Here is a 7,250-nt window from a genome sequence, read left to right on the forward strand (position 1 = left end):
TTTTCTATTTTTTTTCTTGAATCATTGGCTTCATAACAAAAAGTTATTATAACATGATAACAATATACACACGTAACAAACACACACATTCTCACATATATATAATATAAATTTATAATAAAGAGAGCCATTCAGAACTCACAAACACTCCCATTTTACTCTTAGAGTTGGAGATACATAGAGAGTCCAATAGAGAAGAAAGATGAGATGATATTCATGATGGAAAGGAAGAGTGATTTGTGCTGTTAATTAGTTTTAGGATGAGCTGATCTATGTTGTTTGATTTTAAGCTAAATTGATTTGTGATTAGGGTGTGCAAGATTTAAGCCAAATTGTGCAAAAATATTTTTAAAAGTAATTGAATTAATAATAAATATTATATATATATATATATATATATTTTTTTTTTTTAAGTCAGGGGGTTCATTTGAACCCCCTGAATTACAAGTGCAGTGAACCCCCTGAATTACAAGTGCAGCCGCCCCTGGTTGGAATTCCCTTGGAGAAGCTTCGAAGAGGGCAGGTAGGAATTTTAGTGTTGTCACCATATCTTTGCATAATCAAGTAGAGCCATTGTCATAGTGTATTTATGACTTCAAATATATGTTGGTTTTGTAGCTTCTTTTATCTCCTATAACAGAGAGAAATTTAAGAGGGATGAATGATGCTCAAGCATTGGCTTATGGGATCTTGCATGGTTCTAGAATAGATGAATTTGTGCACATAAGCATATATATGAACTTTATAGCTGTTTCCTGGCTGCAATTAGCAGGCATATTGAGTCCTCAAATAAAAAGATGCAGCAGATGTGATAGCTAGATTGTGGATATATAGAGAGACTAAGTAAGCATGTGGTTCTAGCTTTTCATTTTTAAAATGAAATCAGATTATGACCAAAGCATATACAAAATGCTATTGCTTCATATTCGATAAGAGCCATTATTATTAGAAAACTGATGAGTCAAAACATTATAGCGAAGACAATGCAATAGTAACAAGTAGACCAGAATTTCCTATGTAAAATAAATCCAAAAAATTTGAGGGAATTGCTTGAAACAAAAATTTGGAGGTTTACATATGCTATGCAGAAGAATATGTTGCAGTACATAGAGATACAAGTTTGACACAAAAATTGAAGGGAAGTAGCCTTAAAATAAGAGGATAAGAAAGACGGTAAATTAATTATAAAAAGAACTAGTTTATTCCAAAATGAAATGTTAGAAAAAAGGACCTTTCAGAGGAAATATGAATTAAGATTATTTTGAGCTTAGAATGGGAATCAGATGTTTATCTGGATATCTGGAATATGGCAAATCTAAGGCCAATCTGTGCTGAAGTGCATGTCTTCTAATAGGGATAAGAAGGGTGGCCAAAATCTATAAATAGTATACAAACAAAAAATTTAATAATAATAATATATGAAATTGAAAGAAGAAAAAAGAATCAAAAGGAATCATATTAGGTTTCATTGGAAGAGAGACATCGAATGAAAAGAAGAAGAGAATGCAACAACTCACAAATTTCAATGAAACAATTAGATTGGAAATTTGGAACCAATTCAAGCTTCAGCTCTTCATTTAGCTTTACATGAAAAGGGAGTGCACTTGCTTTACTGGTAGGTAGTAGCACTCCAGTTTCTAAACTTCAGTTCTCAAAGAGATAAAAAATTACCCCAAAACCAAACAATCGTGAAGCATCCTTGACATTGGAAAAGTATCAGCTGATAAAAAAGAAATTATTGGTGGCAGTAACATCAAAAGAATTGTCAAGTGCTGCTAACAATGGCTTACAGAAATCATAGTCATAAATTCAACATTTTCCCCTTAAGATTCAGTTATTCCTAACAGTGAAGGAGATATTATCTTTTAAACTTTGTACAAATAAAGAGCCCTAATAACTAGAAGATTGACAAGTCAAAAATTTGAAGGTCTACATATGCTATACGGTAAAATATGTTGCTCTAAATGGCCCTACAAATTTGAAGGGGCTTCGCTACAAAATAAGCGAATAAGAAATACAAAATTGAAATGTTGGAGAAATGGACATTTGAGAAGAAAAAAAAAATACCAATTTTCAGATTATTTTGGGCATAGAATAGGAATCAAAAGTTTATCTGGATATTTGAGCAGGTTGAATCTTGGACCATTCTATGCTGAAGTACATGACCACCAATTGAAGAATAACCAAAATCTGTAAATAGTATATAAACAAAAAATTTAGTAAATATTATGCGAAATTAAATGTTAGAACCAAAAGAAAGGATTCCTAATAGGTATTCTGGGAAGAGAGAAATTAAAAGAAAAGAAGACGAGAATGAGAGTGCTCACAAATTTTGATGAAACAATTCCAATGGAACCAATTTTAAATTCCCTCCATTTTGATTCTTGGACTATGAACAATCTTCTACCAATGGACCACTCTTGCTGATTCCATATCCCTTGCAAAGCGAATAGTAAAACAACAAAACATCCAGCTTTGACAACCATTCCAGGGTACTTCCATCTAGCTTTCCATAGAAAGGGAACACCTCCTGCATTGCTGATAGGTAATAGCAGTTCTTGTTCCAGAATTTCAGTTCTTACGACAGTGAACAGTTACCACAGTTCCTTGCAAAGGCTCCAGCATCATCAAAATTTAATGCCTCCCCAACAAAGAAATAGGTGCCAAAGCTGGCAGAAATGGGTGCTATGTGAAGTATCCTTGACATTGGAAAAAATATCCTCTGATAAATGAGAAATTTTCTGGTGGCTCTTACAACACTAATACAATGACATCAACACATGAAAACTACATATATACCAGAATATCAAGATGAATAGATGCTAAGTAACAAGTTATAAAATGTTGTAGGAAAGTGAGAGGGAAGAGGGGATAATTGGCATGAATGATATACTTATCAGATTGAAGTAGTACTCCACTTATTCAAACATAAGAGATGGCTGAACACAATAGATATGATGTCCCTATTGTCCACGTGTTGTTAGTTTTGTTAGTTTTTTAACATCCCGTGCTCCTAGCAATTAGTTTAATATATACATGTTAGTATATACATGTTAGCAATTAAAAGAGTGAAAAGCAAAGGACATCTGTTCAGGTTAAGCTATAATAATACCAGACGCACAGCATGACTTTCATGTCAACGAGTACTGTCAAACCATAATTCTGTGATCTGACAACTCAATCTAACTCTATACATTGTCTTGGTGACATATGAACACATATATGGAGTTGACATGCACACCTTTACATAGACTAACAATTTTGTTTATGCAGATAGGCACAATGGGCACAGAACCCAGTCACTGTACAAATATATATACAAGTATCTGAAATGGTAGAGAGAAAGCGGACCTGAAGTGCCTCACCATCAGTTGTCATCAAGTTGGTTATTTTGCTAGATGGAATCCTTTTTCAAGCTTGATGAGTTAGCTAAAAAAATTTAAATGTGTTAGCAACCTTCAAAAGCTAAAAACGATATATAAATATTAGAACCATCAACCTTCAGTGCTATCTAAAACTTTATAAGAAATTTAAGCTTTACTTCCACTAGTAAAACTGGGGATCACATAACTTCATGAAAACAAAAATCCGCAAGACCTACTCCCACCCAATGTCTTATCTCATTCATATGCAACCCAACAACAAATTCACTCAAATAAACATTGGAATTATGACCCTACAGCCCAAATTAACAAAATCTATTTCCAAAATCTATTTGGAGTATCTTGGGTTATGCCACATACTGTTTTGGGGCTGTTAGGGTGTTGGCAAGGTAGCTTTGGTCGTCATCGAAATGGTTATATATGGTCCATCATTCCTCATGGCTTAATGTGGTGTCTTTGGAGAGATAGAAATAGTCGTTGTTTTTAAGATATTGAGAGAACTATTCCAGACCTCAAGCTATTCTTTTTTAGAACTTTGTTGGATTGGTTGTTTGCTTTGCAAAAAAAATCTTCCCCTTCTTTTTTTGATTTCCTAGATTCTTGCAATTTTTGTTTTTGATTTGTTGTCCCCTTGTTCACTCCCTGTGTACTAAGGTGTTTCCTTTTTTATATCAATATATCTTATTACTTATCAAAAAAACTTTTACAAAGACCTAAAAACAAGAACTGCTCCATGTATTATTAGAATTAGGCACGAACCCGCGCGTCGCGTTGGGTGTGATAATTATTTTTATAGTGGTTTTATTAATTTTTTTTTTACAATTTAAACTAATCTAATAATGAGTAATGTATTTCGTAATTATATTTTTATTTATTATAGGAACAATCATAAATGTAATATAGGAACAATCTAAAACACCAAAAAAAACATAAACTAAAAAAAATTAATAAAACTTAACAATGATTAATTGAACCAATATTATGATAAAATTTTGTTTTTGATAATTTATAAGGTTATTTTCTTTGTAGAAATTATAATTTCGGCCGCCCAAAACATATTATTAAATAAAAAATTATTAGCAAAATCTAAGAATTAAATTTCTATAAATGCATTGTTATAAAATAATAATAATAAAAATAAAATTGTAAAAGTTAAAATTTGTCACTTATCCAATTATTTGCATTTGGCTAACCTTTGCTCTTCTTTAAATAAATGGCATTATAGAGTACTTCTAATACAACTATTAAGAGTACTTTGTCCACCACAAAGGATTAGAAAATAAACAAAAATTAGTAAAGTCTCATAGTTTAACATCTAAATTGAGCACTATAAAAAATTATGCTATGTAACAAAATAAATACCAAATTTTCCAAATCATGATATGTAATAGAATAATATTATATTTTTAAATGCTATATTTAATTCTTTAGAACGCAATAGGATAACATTTAACAATCAAAGAGAATAAAATAAATAAATAAATAAAAACAACAACAACAACAACAATTTAAAAAACAAAACTAAATCGCATTAACCAAAAATAGAGTTTTAAAGAATATAAAAAATTATCAACCTAAAGTAGAGATGCAAGAAAAATAAAAAAAATCCACCAAAAAAATTAGAGAGAGAGAGAGAGAGGGAACATTTTTTTTTTTGTGAGGGAAAACTATGCATAGAATAGAAGAGATAGTGACAAATTTATAGTAAGAGGGTGTGAATAAGAAGAGACAAAAATAAAGGAAGATAAAGGGAAAGAGGAAGAATGATATTAATGTAGAGGATAGTGGGGAGATGAAAAGATAAGAGAGGGAGAAAAATTGAAGAAGTAGTGGGGAGATGAAATGATAAGGGAAAAAGAAAGGTTGGAGAAGTGTAAATATTAAAAAAAAATTAATGTTAAAAACAATTATAAGAAAAATAAAAAAAAAATAAAAAAAAAAACCTTAAGCTTGAAAGGCTTCAACGTTGTTGTTGCTGTTGTTGTTGTTTTTTTTTTTTTTTTTTTTTTTTTTTTTTTTTTTTTTTTTCTTTAAGCTAAAAATGCTCACACAAAACCCTAAAGCTAAACTGAAAAAGCTTTGAGTTGGGCTTGATAGTGGAACTAAATAAATAAGAGGTGCGTTGAATTAATTATACAGATTTACTATAGGGTAATAATGGAAGTAAATAAATAAGTAGTGGGTTGCATTTATAGGGTTGAAACTTTTTTTTTTCCCCTTTAAGCTGAAAATGCTCACACAAAACCCTAAAGCTAAATTAAAAAGGTTTTGAGTTGGGCTTGATAGTGAAACTAAATAAATAAGAGGTGCGTTGGATTAATTATACAGATTTACTATAGGGTGATAGTGGAAGTAAATAAATAAGTAGTGGGCTGGATTTATTATAGGATGATAGTGGAAGTAAATAAATAAGTAGTGGGCTGCATTTATAGGGTTGAAAATTGTAAAAACCATTTTAAAATTGTAGGACAAATTATATTAAAAAAAAAATGACGTGGCGGCTGATGTGGTGTAACGTGAGAGCAGCAGCATTAAACACTACGCTTCAGCTTTTAGTAATATATAGATATAGATTCCAGCTCATGAAATTGAAAAGAATGAGTATGCTTTCATCAATGGACATAATCAATTTGACACCAATAAGCGAAGGTTAAAAGAAATGTTGAGAAACAAAATGAGTATGTATGTTATCATGGATGGATTAATCTAACAAATTTTATAAGCATTGGCTGAGATCAGATTTTTTGTAACATTCCAGTAATCAGAGTGGTTGCTGAGTTAAATTTCTATTAATTAATTCAAGAAGCATTAATCTAATTTTTTTTTTAATAATTAATCTAGAATGTTGAGATGTGAAATTTAAGAATAGCCCTTTTAAAAATAAAAAATTACAAAAATAAATTGGGGGCCAGTAGGAAATGGAATATACTTGTAGTCCAGGTATAAGTACACTTACTAATCATCAAAGTCAGAGTCGTAAAAGTCTCCAGAGTCCTCAGAATCCTTCCCTTTAATGTATTTTCCATTGATTTGGATGTTTGGAATATGGGCAATCTTAAACCACTCTGCGCTGCTCCCATCTGCACATATTTTCTCTAAACTGGGGCAATAAGCAATGTGCAGATGTTTTAAATTGGTGAAATCTAGTGTGGGAAGACACATTAGCATTTCGCAGACGTAAAGAAACAGTTTTTGAAGAGAAGAAGGAATACTCAACCAATCAGGCGAAGCTTGTTAAAGTTCTGTATCCGCAGCTCTTCAAGAGCAGTGAAGAGTTGAATTTCGTTCGGGAGAGAGTTGAGTGTAGGCCTCCCAACCAATATTAGCTTTTTGAGGGACGCGTGCGAGTATCGAATGAAAGGATAACGCAGAATCGGGAAAGCATCCAACTCTTCAATAAATCCACCTGATAAGGATAAAAAGAGTCTAGCCTCAAACCGACGGTTCTGCGCGACCTTCCATACATAAGCAGACGGAGCCCTAGCAGACGGTCTCCAAGTGTGACGGTCTTAATTGCTGACGCCCTAAAAAAACTGAGAAATGAATTAATGCTGACGGACCAGGTAATATGACTTGTTCCCCACGCTACGAGTGAGGGATTGGCTTGTTTTCCACGTTATAGAATATTTAAGAAACCCCTATAAGGAAAGGATCCCGAAAAATACGCCCAAAAGGACTCCTATAAGGAAAAGACTTCTACTCCAAGGAAAAGGGGATGACCCTTACTACTATAAAAACCTTAACACTCTCGTGACCCAAGGTACGCGTAATTTTACCCTCTCTAGCACTCTAGAGCAGTGAGAATAGTTCTAACTTGACCTTCGGAGGGTATTCGGCCGGTACCACACCGGTGCTCTCTGCTAGGTT

The 7,250-nt window shown here is 32.4% G+C and overlaps 1 long non-coding RNA gene across 2 annotated transcripts; it reads right to left on the reverse strand.

Annotated features, from left to right (window-relative positions):
• Positions 1-485: 485 nt before the first annotated feature.
• LOC126703190 (uncharacterized) lies at positions 486-3,015 on the reverse strand. Of its 2 annotated transcripts, none has more exons than XR_007647970.1 (4): positions 2,328-3,010; positions 2,068-2,190; positions 1,518-1,720; positions 486-631 (listed from the first exon to the last, which is right to left on the reverse strand). It is a non-coding gene; the product is annotated as an uncharacterized LOC126703190 (long non-coding RNA). The 2 variants fall into 2 exon arrangements; XR_007647969.1 differs by lacking the exon at positions 486-631 and adding an exon at positions 644-755 and having other exon boundaries at positions 2,328-3,015.
• Positions 3,016-7,250: the final 4,235 nt, after the last annotated feature.

Source organism: Quercus robur, chromosome 10, assembly GCF_932294415.1.
Source record: "Quercus robur chromosome 10, dhQueRobu3.1, whole genome shotgun sequence".
NCBI lineage: Eukaryota > Viridiplantae > Streptophyta > Magnoliopsida > Fagales > Fagaceae > Quercus > Quercus robur.